Genomic DNA, 18,124 nt, shown 5'->3' on the forward strand with positions numbered 1-18,124 from the left:
GCTCAGTTATCTTAAACTTGGCATCTGTAACCAGCGATCTGAGGGATTTAGGAGAAGCTTGGGTAATAAGTTTGGCCCTTTGTTTGTTAGTATTTTAGAATATAGGATACTCTAAATAGAAACTAAAGAGTTTATTCTTCTCTGCACCTCCTGCATGACCGAAGTAATGATTGAAGGAAAGAGGCTCGCTGGAATAGTGCACTGCAAAATGAAGAGATAACCAGTTAATGTGAAGCTAATGATAAGTCTGAAAAAACCTGATTTCAAAACGCAGGGACTAGACCTGCGTTGTAAATTTCAAAACTCAGGGTCCAGACATGAGTTGTAAATTTCAAAACGCAGGATCCAGACATGCGTCATAATTTCAAAATGCAAGTTCCAGACTTGCGTTGTAAACTCGAAACGCATGTCCTAAAACCGCATTCTAAATTAAGAAACACTGAGTATAACATCTGTGTTTTAATGACAGAACGTGAGTTTTCACTCAGCGTTAATGGTATAAAACTTTTCGAAACAAGTTAAAATCGCTCAAGCTTACCATTGACTGAAGGAGCCTACGGTGGTGGCGTCATCGCCTGAGCATCATCGGTAGTTTTGGCCGATGGTGCTCCCTGAGAAAGGGCAACTCTTGATTTGGAAGCGACTTTCTTCCTAAGAGCCATCTCAATCTTGGTGAAGAAGATGAACGGAAATCACTGGAGATTGAAATGAAAATCTTCGTTGGGCTCACTAGAGAAGATGAATAGTAGCAGAAAGTCGAATGACTTTTGATGTGACCTTGATGGTCTATTTATAGACAAAGGTGAGCGATCAAATCAAAACAAGATTTGAGGAGAAAATTTCGCCCAAATGCAATCTTTGCGTTCACACTAAATCGGTTGAACTCTTAGACGCTTATTGCTGCGTTTCAGAATAAAAAAATGTAGGGCTTCCTTCTGCGTTTCAACTCCAAAAACACAGGGTCTTCTCCTGCGTTTCAATTTCAAGAACACAAGCTCTGCTTATGCGCTAATTCATCATAACCAACAGGGCTATTATACATCTTCAGATACTTGGAGAGAAGTTAGCAATGACAATCAGGGTGATTAAAGCCGAGAAGAAACCAATTTACAGCAAGAAGCTATGCAGCCTCTTGGATGAGTATAGATAGGTTATAATTGATATCGCTGACACTACCGAGCTTGATCCTTCGCGTAACTCATCCTTTCAAATGGCTTAACATTCCAACCAAAAATAACAAGGATATTGTTGAAATTATTACCCCAGCTGAGCTGATCAAGAAAGGAGACAAAGTGGGTTTCTCTGAGGCTGCCCTCCTTGCCAAACTTGGGATAAGGTCTTTCTCATGCAGGCCTGTAGTTCTCTCTGTTTAAGACAATAAATCTGTCTTCAGCCCAGAGGTGCTCAACCTCACTGAGGATGACATTGTTGACAAGTTTGCAGCTGGTGTTTCTATGGTTGCTTCGTTGTCCTTGGCTTTCTCTTATCCAACTCTTGCAGATACGCCTTGGGTGCTCATCAATACCTACAAGAATCTTTTTACACCTTCATACAAGTTAAAAGAGTATCTCAAGGATCCAAACAAATACACTGTTGCTATTTCTCCTATTGCATTAGCTGAGAATACTGTTATTCTTGTTGCCAAAGAAGAGGAAAAAGTCGATCCTACTAATGGATCTAACGATGATGACTTATGTTTTAGCTTGTTTGATTAAGTTCATTGTCATTAAGACACAAAAGTTATCTTGTTTGGTTTAAGGAGATCAGAACTATCTTAACTACTTCTACGCGATCGTCAGGAGTGTGAGTTTAATCTTTACCAAAGGAGATCCCAAGGAAGTTAGCAAAGAAGTCGCTAAATACAGGAAGCAGAACTGTGACATACAGCAAATTTCCACAACCAAGTTCACGATATCTTCAAAATAAATATAGTAAACCATCATTCAATAACAGATCTCAAACCAATTTGGGGATCCAAAGTATTCTAAAAATTTGTTCCAGTCAACTACGAACTTTCGAAAACTTACTACAGATACATGATCCCTATTAAATACAAGGATGAAAGTTACAATCTGATAACTTTTGCATCGACAACTTGACAATGAAGGTTACAGTCAAATAACTTTCTTATCAACAAATAAAGGTTACACTTGAAAAACTTTTACATAGATCGATGAATGTTACAATCTGATAACCTTCACAATAACCGATGGAAGCTCTAATTCAATAGCTTTCATAATCAACATCGGGAGTTACAATCTGATGATTCTCATATTTTTAAGGAGCCAAGACGAAGGTTACAAAATGACGATCTTTGTAATACTCTAGCAAAAGAGACTACAAATTAACGGTCTCTTCAAATCAAAACGCAAGTGGCCTCGTTCCAGAGTTAAAGAAATACAAACACAGCTTAAACCTGGCCACAAACGCAACTCAGGTTTAGCTACTAATGCAGATTTTAAACTGCCAACGTAGCTTCCAAGTGCTGTCAAACGTAGCTTCTAAACCGCTGCAAACACAGCTTCCAAACTGCTGCAAACACAGCTTCCAGACACTGCGTCCGAGCTTCCAGATGCTGTGTTTGAGTGCAGAATTCATGTCAGAACACGGATTTTGTGTTTGATACATTCAAATACGAGCTGAACAGTTTTAAAAATTTTTTCCACGCTTTAAGGGGATCACCCCCCACTTAGGAGCGGATTAAGGGGGCAATTACACCCCTTAATCCCCCTATAAATCTTAACAAGCTCAACTGAGTTAAGGACTGGATTTTTGGAGGACCAGGAGAGATCTATTTGACAGATCAGATCTTGGTAATCATTAGATCTTTTTCGGATCTAGAGATCAGCAAAGAGCATGGAGCATTCTTCAGCAACCGAGACCAAGGAGTTTTGATACTTGGCTTATTAACCGAATTTCGGTTCAAATCAACTCTGTTACAGAGTTTAAACTTGCACGGAGTTCTTAAACTCGGTAAGAGTTCTTTTTAAACTTGCCACGCAAGTTTACATTAACTGTTCAGTGAAGTGAGACATTGGATCTTTAACGATAAGCAAACTCGATAGGAACATCGAGGGAGACATCTCATCGCAACCGTGAAGAATTCAGTTTTAAACAAAGGGAAGGGTCTCCGTCAATTCCTTCTCTCTTTTGTAAATCAGGATTTCGATTGAGAAGAATTGTAGTTTCTTTTCTAAAGTTTGTTAGAGAGAAATTGTATTGAGAGCGTTGTAATCATTCTATGTCTAAATCAGTTAAAGAGAATAACACATTTTTGTTCTCAATTTTCTTCTTTCAATTTTCCCACCAAAAAGTATTTGTTCAATGTTAGATTTAAATTAATTTTTAAAATCATAACATATGCATATACAGCATTAGTAGTCGACTAATAAGATTAGTAGTCGACTACTATGACATTATTAAAAATAAGACACACTATCTTTTGCAGAATAGTCGACTAATAGACTTAGTAGTCGACTAATCTGAGTGAAAATTTATTTATAGAACTCTATAGAATATAGAGTAACTGACTATTAAGCCAAGTAGTCGACTACATGCACATACTTTTCACTATATACCTAGTTTTGTTTCTTATTGGACCTTTATCTACTATAGCCAAAACTCAATACCAATTTAACTTAAGATTAGATACATCTCATCCGTTCATTCTAGGCTTGATCTATCCTAGACCTTTATCATATTCCTCGTAGATTAAATATTGTCCATAGATCTGTTTTAAAGATCTAATCTTAACCATTAAAATTTACTTAAGACACAAACCCTATAACTCGTCAACCCACGTTCTCTCTCTCCCAAAACCGACAGAACCTCCCCACTTCAGAACCTCCGAACCCATAACCTAGGGCATCTAATCTCTTCCATTTTTCTTCAAAATTTCTCCTAAGTCTTTGAATTTCTGAGGTATTTTAGTTCCTGTAGTCGACTACACTATCTATTAGTCGATTATTTTCTTCTTCTAGGGCAATCTAAAGATTTGGGTAAGCTCATTCCTACTTGATCTTTTCAATTTCTTTCTGAAATTATATCTAGGTCTAAGAGATCTAAGTCAAATCCTTCAAATATTGTTCATGACTACTCTATGTACTTAAAATGTCCCAAATTGATTGAGGAATTTAAAAATATCTCAAACTTTAAGATTCTATCGGGTCGATTTGTCAAATTTGATGATTTTATATCTCATAATTTCAGTTCTTATTTTGAAAATGTTGGATTATTAGAGTTGTTTTCATCTGAAAATCGAAAACCATATTATCCTTTATTAGTTCAACTATTTTACACAAATATAACTCGCCTTGAAACTATCAATAATACCGAAAAACTCTCCACACCTGTTAAGAGAATTGAAATTGAATTAACTCCAAAATCCCTTGGGAAAATTCTCAATAGCCCTTATAAAGGTGTAGATCTTTGTAGTATTAAGATGAGAGATCAAAACTTGCTTGCTAATCACATTTTACTTCTGGTCAAGGACTACCCTTGCAACTTTCGAACAAACTTCGACCAATTCCTCGTTTTATTGCAAGAATCCTTGTGTATAACATCTTTCCTAAAATCTGGAGTTTCCATTTTCTATCCCAAGACCTAGCTTTGGCCATATATGCTATAATGGTTAATATTCAAGTCAATTGGGCTCAAGTTATTTTTAATAATTTTTTAGTTATACCAAGAGGCTTTCTTCCCTATGGTGCCTTCCTAACTAAATTTTTTTAAAATTCTATGTTGATCTTGAATCTGAGAATTCAGTGAATCGATCGGTTGAGTTCTTTGACTCTAATGCCCTTACTAGGATGAAACTCACAAACTTTCAATTTTATGACACTAACCCTCAAGATGAACCTCACCAACCTCAAGCACCTAACCCTTAAGATAATCCACAATCCTCAACCCAAGAACCCCCTTCAACAAGCCGCACACCTCCTCCATTGCAAGCAGACTCATCTTGTTTTTCGGATGTACAATACAACACTCTTTGTGCTTGTATCCTTACTTTAGAGACTGGTCAACAAGCAATTTATGATCAAAATACATTCATTTTGAGCAAACAGGAAGAGAAAAAGAAGATGTTGCATGATATGAATCTCAAGTTTGATTCATTTTTCCTAGGACCTACACCTCTTCCAGGCCCTTCCTACTAGATAGAATGCATTTCATTTCGATATGTACTAGTTTATTAGTTCGTGTCAAAACTTTATGCAATAATTGTAGGTATCAAAAAATGTCTATAGGTGTCCACATACAGCTCGAGATAGAGAGAAGATGACGAACATCGTTATTCAAGTCTAAGAGGATTATCCGACACCGACGAGCGTATGAAGCGGAAAGGTGAACCGACTAGCCCGTGCACTCCTCAGCCCGCTCCAAGTGGCCCGCGTGCTTACCGGCCACCACCAAGTGGCCCGCACGCTCATCGGCCACCAAATCGGCAAACCAAGTGACCTGTGCGCTCATTGGCCACCTCTAAGTGGCCCGTACACTCGTCAGTCAGCTCCAAATAGCCCGCGTGCTCACCTGTTACCACCAAATGGCCCGTACGGTCATCGGCCATCAAAATAGTGTACAAGTTAATGAAACAACAAAATACGCGTAACAACAAAACAAGTCAGAACCCAAAAAACCGAGAAAGCCTCTGGCAGCCGAGTCGCGTCAAAACGACTTGGCCAGGCCAGTGGCTCGGCCCATGGGCCGAGCCACCAAACGACGGTTCGGCCAGTTTCAATCCGAAAACGTGTTCTTTTCGAGTGGATCGACCATGGGCCGAGCCACCAAACGACGGTTCGGCCAGTTTCAATCCGAAAACGTGTTCTTTTCGGTATTGATGGGTTTTCTCGGGATATGTTCATTTCTGAGTGTCCTAACTGATTGGATATCATCCACAAATATGGTTACATAGTTATTAACTAAAGATAGGGCTGAATCTATCATTCTTATCCAAAAACTTCCTAACCAAAACCTATAAATACAGACTTTTTGTATTTTTATTATATAAGGAGATCTTATAAAAAGATCGACTTTTTTATTTATTTGAGTTTATTATAATAGCTAAATTTGTAATAGATTCGATGATAATCAAAACAGCCACTTTTGATCCAAACACGCTGACGACCACAGTAGGAGCCAACAGCATTACTGCCGAAGCTGTCGTGCTGCAATCACGGATCCAAATCCGGTTGACGAAAAAGTCAAGTACGAATTCGACCAACTGAAGTTCGAGGAGTATCTGTCGTCCTCCTCCTCCAGATCCTCTGCCCCTCGCAAGTGCAGAAAGATCAAGGCCTCCATTGTTGCTACCATCTCGCCTTGCAACGCCCCTCCGACCTCTAACGAGGCCGGATCTGCAGATCTGGACTCCTCCTCAATCAAGGAGATAGCCGCTGTAGCCGCACCAACTTTATCGAAGAGAGCTCACCAAAGGAAGCGCTAACACCTCGCATGCCAATTTGCTAAGGCTTTGGAGCCTGTTGACGGGATCTGCTATGAGGCGGATCTGAAACTCAGAAAGAACCGAGTGCCCCAGTGGCAAACAGATGCCCTCTCCTCCGAACCAACAGCGAATGAATGGATCAAAGTCAAACGAATCCGCTCAACCCTCGAGGAGGGCATTCAGAAGCGCCACGCCTTAATTGCACACACACGGATTCTTGTGTTATAATACCCCAACCCTTGAGAGGGTGATGTAATTAGTATTGATAGATTTGATTGGAATACTCATACCACCAAGATACATCTTCTTTTCGGAAACCTAACTCCTAGAAACTCCAAAGTTAAGTGTGCTTGGCCTAGAGAAATTCTAGGATGGGTGACCCCCGGGAAGTTTTCCAGGGAGCGCGTGAGTGAGGACAAAACGTGCTGAAAAGGTATGTGGTGGTTTGTGAGGCTAGTCCATCAGATCTAATAACGTACCGACTCTGGGATTCCGGGGCGGGGCGTTACAAATGGTATCAGAGCAAAGCCAACCGGAATTGTGAGAGCTAAGTGCTATGCGGCGCAAAGTGCTACGTCGAGAGGGCGGGAGCCACCTCTTGAGGCCGTAGGAGCCACCTCTAGAATCTCACACGGATGGTACGGTCTTGGATGATATGATTTGGCGCAACGAGGACGTTGCGAGTTTAAGTAGGGGAGTTTGTAATACCCCAACCCTTGAGAGGGTGATGTGATTAGTATTGATAGATTTGATTGGAATACTCATACCACCAAGATGCATCTTCTTTTCGGAAACCTAACTCCTAGAAACTCTAAAGTTAAGCGTGCTTGGCCTGAAGAAATTCTAGGATGGGTGACCCTCTGGGAAGTTTTCCAGGGAGTGCGTGAGTGAGGACAAAACGTACTGAAAAGGTATGTGGTGGTTTGTGAGGCCAGTCCATCAGATCTAATAACGTACCGACTCTGGGATTCTGGGGCGGGACGTTATATGTGTAAGAAGTGCAGAAGTTGAAGCAAAAAGAGGTGATCAAGAAGCCACCGAAACCATACTAAGTCTGGAAACCAAAGTCCGAAACGGCATTGACAAAAATTCAAACAGCATCCGGAACTACCGGAATGCACGAACCACCATCTGGTGGCTCGGCCAAAACCGAGCCACCAAGTGGAGCCACCATCTGGTGGCTCGGCCAAAACCGAGCCACCAAGTGGTGGTTCGCGCCGGTTCACCCCCAGTTCGGTTTGGTTCGCACCCGGTTTGGTTCGATTCGCACCCTGTTCATCTCCCACAGTCTCGTTTAAGCCTCCGACACACCTCCGGCAGAGCCCTGCGACAGTGTGGACTTGTCCCGATTCAAGATGAGGATGACGGATCGCCTGGGTCCTTTGTACGAGGATCGAGACAAAGTTCCGATCAAAAAATGCTTGGGTCCGGTGACTAAACCCCAAGCAACTACTCGAGCTGGGGGTCGCACACGCCCTCGCAACAATTCAGAGCCCTTCTATAATGGTAAAATTCCTATAACTAACCGCCTCGGACTGCAAGTCAGTATACAAGAGCCCGTTAAGGTCCCACGCTCACGAAAGCGTGGCTCCAAGTGTGTGACTCTTGAGAATGCCATCAAGGCAACAAGTCCTCAGAAGAAAACGTGTTCGTCAGACGATAACGTTATACCTAAGAAGTCATGCCAACACACGATAGATTGCTCCGGTCATCATGCTAATGAGTTGTACTATCGGACTGGAGGTACGAACAGATCTCGAAAGAGAGATTCCCGGAAGATGGACTTTTATTGTTCGTGTACCAAGATAATAAGGACAATATTATCAACATATAGTTACCCCAAGACCACTCTGCAGAGGGTCTCGGTATTTGAGAGGATCTCTAACGAAACGACTAAGTCCAAGCCAAAGCGTTTCCGTAAGAAACAATCGGCCGTTCAAGGTGACGAACTTCCAGAAGTCACAATTAACATGACTGATAAAGGAAAGTCGGCTCGACCTTCTAGTTCTGACCTGCTCGTATCACATCGTCTAACTCGGTGCCGTGCAAGGACTACTAGACGTAGGAATTATCATAGAATACAGAGGGGGTTATCCTCGGATGACGAAGCATCAGATACCAACTCTGCAGTCGCTTCTGACAAAACAGTATCCAGTCCAGGACAATCCCACGAAGTGTTTATGATTAACACCAATGAAGTAACCAAAATGGTTGAGGATGCTCGTGCCAAGCACAAAGAGAACTTTAAGTTCGAAATGGAAATAGCTATGCTGTGGATGAGGGAAGAGCATGACCAATAGATTCGAGTCTTGTCTAATCAAATTGGTGAATCTAGTCGCCATAATAATGCCTACCGGATAGGTGATGATTCAGACATGGACGAATACCTTGATGCAGATAACCCTCCCATTGATTAAAACGTTAGGGGTGGCCTCACTAAAAGTAACAACGCTGGGGTGGTTCCACCGAAGATGACAATGTCAGGGGTGGCCACGTTGTTCCTCTTAGAAATTGTCCAAAGTATGATACAGATGAGGACGAGAAGATGAAAAATCTCGAGAGAAAAATCAATGCTCTAATGTCTGCTCGAGAGGTGAAGAAGACTGGTATTCCGTATCCTTACCCAAGAGAGTGGGATTCGATCCCATACCCGGCGAAGTTCAACCTGATCAACTTCACTTCGTTCGACGGAAAGGGCTCTCCCACTCAACATCTGATCTACTTCAAGTCCCACTTGAGCATGATTTCTAGTAATGAAGCCTTGATGGTTCGGTCATTCGTGGGCACCCTTCGTGAGGCTGCCTTCGATTGGTACCGCCATCTCAAGCCTGCAAGCATCAATAGCTGGGACGATCTAGAGAACCTGTTACTCGTTCACTTCTTTGATGATGACACCGAGGTGTTAATTAAGACACTCTTTGATGAGAAACAAGAAGACAACAAGACAGTCGATGACTTCGTCAAGCGCTTTTGGAATAAGGCGATGAACTACCAAGATCCGATCACAGAGGACTTCATCCTCCAAACCTATCACAATAACCTCTCTTTGGACGTGTTGGAAGTTATGAGAGTAGCACCGTCCAACACCTAGAAAGAGTTGAAGGTGCACGGAGAACGGGCCAAACACTTCCTTAAAAGGAAGAAAGCCGAAAGAAGCCAACCAACGGCTAACCCTCCAAACTCAAGCTTTGTCTCCTGTGGTAAGGAGAATGCACCTGCAGCAATTATTAACGTTAATCAGATGTCACAATAGCAATCCCGGAGACTGCCAAAGACTTCAGATCCAAAACTCCAAAAAGAGTACTCCTTCAAGGACGAAGACGTTCTAGCCATTTTCGAATCCCTCCTTGAGAACAACACGATCAAGCTACCACCTATCACAAATCAGGAGGAAGCTGACAATAATACGGATCTAAAGTATTATGCGTACCACAGGAGGATCCTTCATCCTACCAAGGCTTGCTTTGCTCTCAAAAATAGCATCCAAACCTTGGTTGAAGCTGGCGTCATAACGCTCAATTAAGTCGAATGAACACTCCGAAGAGTATACGAGTATAAACTGCTTCTCAAAACTCAAACAATTATATGAGTCTAACTGTTTCCTTTCTTTCACGGAAAGTTCCTGGAGAATGACATACCTAGTATTCTTAAGGATAACCCTGTCATCCAACTAAGTACAATGTTAGACCCGGTTTCACAAAGGAAGCTAGGGGTGGATGATTCATGCAACGGAGAGTTCCTGGAAGAATGCTACATGTAATTTTCTTAGGGATAACCCGATCATTATGAACAAAGTGATAAACACTAAACTCCCACTGTGATTTTCGAACACTCTTTTGCTGAGACAAGATTTGATCACTTCGTTCGATAAATTTTTCCTCACAAAACTCTCATTGGTGTTTGACGACTTACAGTCTTCCACCACAAAATCCCCCACCAATCAGATTAATTGACGGTGGGACCACCAAACTTCCTTTTGATTGAATCCACTCAAACTTCTGATGCGTCTGTGCACTCAACATTCTTATTATTAAATTCCAGACATAGTACTTAGAATTTCAACATCTTGATCATTGACGACTGTCAAACCCCTCCGTGTTAAGTATTTGTCACTTAACACAAGGAACCCCTTTGAGTGATTTGTATGAGTCAACACTCCCACTATGATTGGTACCCCCACTCTCATTGTCTACTTGGTCAAACCTTCTTACAGTTAGGACCACAACTAAAATTCCCTCTCGATTCTTTCCATGAACGAGAGGTCTACTTTCAAATCGAGCGATCAAACCTTCCTTTAGTTAGGGTCATCTCAAACCTCTCACCTGGTCAAACCTTCCTACAGTTAGGACTACAACCAAAATCTTCTCTCGATTCCTTTCATGAACGAGAGGTCCACTTTCAAATCGAGCGATCAAACCTTCCTACAATTAGGGTCGTCTCAAACCTTCCACTTGGTTAAACCTTCCTACAGTTAGAGCTGAAACCGCAATTCACTCTCGATAAACGAGAAACTCACCTTTAGTTCGGTAATCAAATCTTTCGACAGTTAGGGTTATCCGAATCTTTTCGATTCTCGGAGTGAAGATCCTACTCTTAGTTTCACCTTCCCGGATTCTGAAAGTGGAGATCCCACTTTGAGTTTCCTTTGGCAACAAGAGATAGAATATAAAATTCTTCCTCTTCAGTTTTGGGAGATAGAATATAAAATTCTTCATCTCCCACATTGGGTTCATCTTTACCCCAAGAGAAGACATAATATTTCAACATTATACCTCTATAATTCGTGTCTTACACGCGCGGGGAATTTTATCCTGAATCCTAAGTAGGGATAAGTCAATGCCTAACACGCATCGCTGATTTAGTCTTTCACCGATTAAAGAAGACACCAGAATCCAAATCTGGGAAATTTTATCCCAAAGCCTAAGTAGGGGTAAATCAGCACCTAACACGCATTATCGGTTAGTTTTTTTACCGTAAAAAGGATAAAAATCCACATATTCGATATTGTGACAGGTTGTTATTAATAACACCATAATCCGTGCCTTACACACATGTAGAATTTTATCCTAAATTGTAAGTAGGGATAAGTCAACGCCTAACACGCGTTGCCGGTTTAGTCTATCGCCGAGTGAAAAAGACATCAGAATCTAAGTTTGAAGACTTTTATCCCGAATCCTAAGAAGGGATAAGTCAGCGTCTAACACGTGTTACCGGGTAGTCTATTTCTGTAAGAAAGACGAAGTCTATGTATTTAATATCATAGCACTAAAAGAGTTAACTCTTTTAGCACAACATCATAGGTGGAACGGACTTAAACAACCCGTATGCAAGCCCGATTCAAACGGTGATCGGTAAAGGCACGTCAAATCCGTTGATGGCTGAGGATTTGCTAAAAATCCTGAGTCTGCATCTGATACATACGTGTGACGTCCTTGGGTTCACACAAGGCTACAGTCCGAGGTGAAACCAGAAATGTAAAACCTGCCATGCACCACACCGTTCAATAATATGTTTCACCATCACAATTACTATCTCTCTAGTGGAATCAACAACAGGTATAGTACAAAGAAAGAAAAAGATTTTAGAACAATTGCTTGATGAAATGATAGGACTCAAATTAATACATCTCATAAATCAAATAAGCTGAAGTACATAGTCAAAGTCTGAAATGAAAAATAAAGATCTGGAGACCTCAACATGTCTCAAAGTACATAATGTCTGATATAGGAAATAAGGCACACAGCCTTTATAACTCTAGAACATAAGCCTCTCAAGTCTAAAATGTCTCAAGTGGAGTACGAAAATAAATACATCTAAAAAGAGGATAATAGACACTAGTAAGGGTCGCTCTTAACCTGCGACTCTTTGGGCTCCTGGCTCGTTACCTGAAAGGGGGAGGGACAACGAGCGTCAAAGCGCTAGCGAGCAACATCATAACCATCCCTAACGGATATGGTTCGTTGTATATGAAAATACAGTTAATACATAATAATATAAATTATTTACACAAACATTAATGGGTTTTTGTACTTAGGGAAATACAACACGAGCATAGGTACGTCGAGCGAAATAATCCAAACAAGGAAACCCTCATGTATATACCTTATATCTCAAATTGTAAATCCCTAAATATTAAACCCGAGATTTGTCACAAGCAAAAATAAAGAAATGAATACAAACCTATCTCTACCAATAAAATGTAAACCTGTCAAAGCTACAATAGGTGACATGTCCAGCCTAGGTAGCTATTATGTCCCAGCCTCATACAATACGTCGTGTACCCAAACTTGATTTAGTAACATGCTCAAGGTTTAGCAAAAGTCTAAAACATGACAGTTTTGGATTATAGTCCAACACGAGGACTTTAATAAATTATAGTCCAACACGATGACTTTAATGGATTATAGTCCAACACGAGGACTGCGTATAAGAAGGTATGCATGTCTTATTATCGTACGTACCCTGCTGTACTGACTTAAGCTTATGTCCAAAATGTCATCTTACATGTACATGTGAAATCATAATCACTGCAATTAAATACTCAATAAACAAGGCACTCCTCAAGTTCAAACGTGATAGATAACAGAAGCACAAACGAAACAGAAAGCAAATACTGCGATGAGTCGACTTGTGCTCAATTATGAGTCGACTTATGTCTCATGGGTGGACTCATGATCTGTTACGAGTCGACTCAGCAGAACACATTTGATAACAGGAAAGGACTTCGTGAGTCGACTCATGGTTTGTTATGAGTCGACTCATGACTTATGGGTCAACTCGTATACTGACAAGTCGACTCAGCAGAATCAAAAAGGCAACACAACTAGACTTCGTGAGTCGACTCATGACAGTCATGGGTCGACTCAACCTGATGAGTCGACTCATGATGAGTCGTGAGTCGACTCACGGGCTGAACCAAGCATTTCTCACAACTGTAACTCGTTCAACTCGATCCACACTTCCATTTACTGATCTACACTTCTATAGCCATCGATTCTCGACTATGATACAGTGAGAAAAACATATTTATCATGAGAAACGATTTTCTTGTAGGTTAAATCTAACATTTAACTCCTATACATGAAAGAAAGTATTTAATCAATATAAAACTCATATTTTTATTCTTTAAATAAAATTCCAGATCTGGGTTTTTATCAAAAAATTGTTGGTGGGGATTTAAAATCTGAAACAGATGATTTCTAGCATTAACCCTAACAAGGATATTGATTTATACTTGAAAAATAAGTCTTAGGCTCAATAAAACTCATGGAAAATAGTTGTAAACTCTTAAAAACATGGGAGAAAGATTGGACGAGATGTTACTCGCCTCAGATGTGATAAAGAACAATTCCCTTTGCTGCAGTCCTCAAGAAGCTGCTGAAATCCCCCAAAAATCGCTCAATAATGTCCAAAAACGAGCTAGGGTTTCGAGGGGGAGAGGAGGCTAGGGTTTCTCTGGGGTTAGCTGATGAAATGAGGTGTTTTCGAGTAGAGGAGAATATATACGAGTGGATAAAACCCGACCCGAAACCCAAACAAACCCGACCTAGAAAAACCAGAAAAACCACGATGAGTCGACTCATGCTCTGTTATGAGTCGACTCATGACTCATGGGTCAACTCATAAGGTGATGAGTCGACTAAGTAGAGCTATTTGACAACAGGGGTTGATATCATGAGTCGACTCATGACAGTCATGGGTTGACTCATGAGCTAAAATCTGGGTTCTTTGACCCTGCTGTTCGCCGACTCGTTCGACGCTACTCCTGCACTGGTTGACACTCCCCTAACTCATCAAAAGCACGGGGTTTTACATTCTTCCCCCCTTAAAAGAATTTCGTCCTCAAAATTCAGGAAATCATAATCATCTCATAAAGATACTTGAAAAACACGATAAGGGTCTAATCCAACCCGCACACATACATATTTCGCAATACTGAATGCTAGTTAGTACATAGCGATATTCATACTTAACGATCTAAAATGATAATATTCTTACCTAACCCCTAATCTAACGGAACTAGTACGTCAGGCGAAAAATCCAAACAAGGAACCCCACATGTATATACCATGTGTTCCGAAAGATTAAGAATTAAGTGAAAATACCCTCATTCTAGTGTTAAATATAAGTATCAATATATATATATATAGATATAAATATACAAGTAAGAAGTCATATCGTAAATACTTTAATTAGTTTTACCTGCTCGAACAAGTGTGGGTAGTCGTGTCGCATGTCCTCCTCGCGCTCCCAAGAAGCTTCCTCAACTCCACTTCGGTTCCATTGAACTTTCACCAATGGAATCACCTTGTTCCTGAGTCTCTTGTCTTCTCTAGTAAGTATGGACACTGGAATCTCAATAGTCGACAAATTATCCCGAAGCTCAATCTCCGGTGCATCCAACACTCGCTGCCGCTCCTCATCATGCAAGTGCTTCTTGAGTATAGAAATGTGGAATACATTGTGTATACTAGACATAGAAGCTGGAAGATCTAGTCTGTATGACACAGCTCCAATGCGCTCTAAAATCCGGAAAGGTCTAATATACCTCAGTGCAAGCTTCCCTCGCCTCCCGAATCGCTATACGCCTTTCATAGGCGATACCTTCAGCATAACCAAATCCCCTATCTGGAATCTAGGGGTCTTCGCCTCTTGTCTGCATAGCTCTTCTGCCGACTCTGAGCGGCTAGAATCCGCTCTCTGATCAATGCTACCTTCTCAGTAGTCTGCCTCACAAGCTCTGGTCCAAGCATCAAGCTATCCTCCGGTTCTGCCCAACATATTGGTGATCTACAGGGTCTCCCGTACAACGCTTCATACGGGGCCATACCGATCGTCGCTTGGTAACTGTTGTTATAAGCGAATTCTACCAATGGAATATGATCCTCCCAGCTGCCTTGGAAGTCAATGACACATGCCCGTAACATGTCTTCCAACACCTGATTCAACCTCTCCGTCTGACCATCTGTCTGTGGGTGGAAAACACTGCTATAAGATAGGAATTCTACCAATGGAATATGATCCTCCCAGCTGCCTTGGAAGTCAATGACACATGCCCGTAACATGTCTTCCAACACCTGATTCAACCTCTCCGTCTGACCATCTGTCTGTGGGTGGAAAACACTGCTATAAGATAGCTTGCTGCCAAATGAGTCCTGAAAACTCCTCCAAAAATATGAAGTGAAAACCGATCCTCGATCCGACACGATCGTATCCGGAACTCCGTGAAGTCGAACTATCTCTCGAACGAAAATCCTTGCATACGCCTCAGCTGTATAAGTAGTCCTTACGGGAATAAAATGTGCTAACTTCGTCAACCGGTCCACAATGACCCAAACTGAATCATTCCCCTTCTTCGACTTCGGCAACCCTACAATGAAATTCATAGAAATGTCTGCCCATTTCTACTCTAGGATGGGTAAAGGCTGAAGTGTTCCTGCCGGTCTCTGATGTTCTGCCTTTACCTGCTGACAGGTAAAACACTTCGCCACATATTCTGAAATCTCTCTGCGCATACCACTCCACCAAAAGTGCCTCTTCAGGTCCTTGTACATCTTAGTGGTCCCTGGATGTACTATGTATCGAGTACGGTGTGCCTCATCAAACAACTCCCTCTTCAGCTCTGCACTGGCTGGCATAACCAATCTACCCTTCATCCGTAGACCTCCATCTGCTCCAATGGTCCAATCGGCCTTAGGCTCTTTGGAAATCTCCTCCTTACGGATTTGAATCCAAGAATCCTCCAACTGAGCTCTAACAACTCTGCCGCTCCAAGTTGGTTGCACCGATATAGCTCCCAAAAATACACTAGTGCCACCAAACTCAGGTCTAAAATCAAACTGGCTAAGAGTGAGAAGGTCTCAGTGCAATGAGCACCTCAAAGCCGTAATCTGATGTCGACACTTCCTACTCAAAGCATCTCCTATGACGTTCGTCTTCCCCAGGTGATAATGAATCGCGAACTCGTAGTCCTTGATAAACTCAATCCACCTCCGTTACCTCTGGTTGAGTTCCTTCTGAGAGAAAAGATATTTCAGACTCTGGTGGTCTGTGAACAGCTCGAACTGCACTCCATACAAGTAGTGACTCCATGACTTCAGTGCCAATACCACTGCTGCTAGCTCCAAGTCATGAGTGGGATAGTTCTGCTCATGCACTCTCAACTGCCGTGAGATATAAGCTACTACTCTCTGAGTCTGCATAAGGACGCCTCCTAATCCTGCCAATGATGCATCTGTGTAGACGACGAATGTCCTGTCGTTGCTCAGAATAGTCAAAACTGGTGCTGAGGTCAACTTAGTCTTCAAGATATCAAAGGCCTTCTGGCATTCTGTGCTCCAAATAAACTGTACACCCTTCTTCGTAAGGCGTGTAAGTGGCGTCGAAATCTTCGAGAAGTCCTGGATGAACTTCCTGTAGTAGCCTGCTAATCCCAAAAAGCTGCGAATCTCTGTCACTATCTTTGGTGGCTCCCAATCAAGAACTGCTGTAACCTTAGCTGGGTCTACTGATATGCCCTCAGCCTCTTTGCTGATGATGTGACTGAGAAATCTGACTTCTGAAAGCCAAAACTCGCACTTGCTGAACTTGGCATATAACTGGTGCTCCTGTAGGGTCTGCAAAGCTAAACGGAGGTGCTTCTCATGATCTGCCTCTGATCTCGAATAAATGAGGATGTCGTCGATGAAAACAATCACGAACTGATCTAAGTCGTCGATGAAAACAATCACGAACTGATCTAAGAATGGACGAAAAACCCGGTTCATTAAGTCCATGAATACCGCGGGTGCATTGGTCAACCCAAATGGCATGACCAAGAACTCGAAAGATCCATAGCGTGTGAGGAAAGCGGTCTTAGGGATATCCATCTCCCGAACCCGCAATTGATGATAACCAGAACGAAGATCAATCTTCGAGAAAAATCGCGCTCCCTGCAACTGGTCGAACAAGTCATCAATCCTGAGCAGTGGGTACCTATTCCGGATAGTGACCTTGTTCAACTCCTGATAATCTATACATAATCTCATGCTGCCATCCTTCTTCTTCACGAAGAGGACTGGCGCGCCCCACGGAGAATGACTCCGACGAATAAAACCCTGAGCTAACAACACGTCCAACTGGGTCTGAAGCTCTCTCATCTCAGCTGGCACCATGCGATAGGGTGCGCGGGATATCGGGGCTGTGCCTGGCTATAATTCAATACAAAACTTAACCTCTCTCACAGGAGGTAACCCAGGTATGTCCTGAAAGACATCCTGATAATCCGAGACAACTCGAGTCTCTAACAAATTAGAACTCTGATCCCGCAGCATCACCTCATTGATGAATGCCAGAAATGACTCCGTAAAGCGATTGCCCTGAGAAGTGGCCACAATCATCTCGGACCCATCAGACGCTTGCAATCTGACTGTCTTCACAAAACAGTCAATACTAATATGGTAGGACGACAACCAATCTATACCAAGAATGACATCAAACTCGGACATATGCAAAACTATCAGATCGACTATGAACTCCTGTAGGCATATAAAATTGCTTATAGGTCCCTTAGCTCAGCTCAGTACAAACCGACAAACCAACGAGGCGACGAGATCGACGAATCGCATCAAGCGACGGAATGCATCCATACACGTGCGGGATCAAGCCAAGTGTTCGAAGAGTCAACGAGTCACCCAACCAAAG

At 42.0% G+C, this 18,124-nt stretch overlaps 1 pseudogene; it reads left to right on the forward strand.

The window, feature by feature from the left end:
- On the forward strand, positions 1,070 to 1,715 carry LOC109839122 (annotated as a pseudogene).

Source organism: Asparagus officinalis, chromosome 4 (assembly GCF_001876935.1).
Source record: "Asparagus officinalis chromosome 4, Aspof.V1, whole genome shotgun sequence".
NCBI classification, from domain to species: domain Eukaryota; kingdom Viridiplantae; phylum Streptophyta; class Magnoliopsida; order Asparagales; family Asparagaceae; genus Asparagus; species Asparagus officinalis.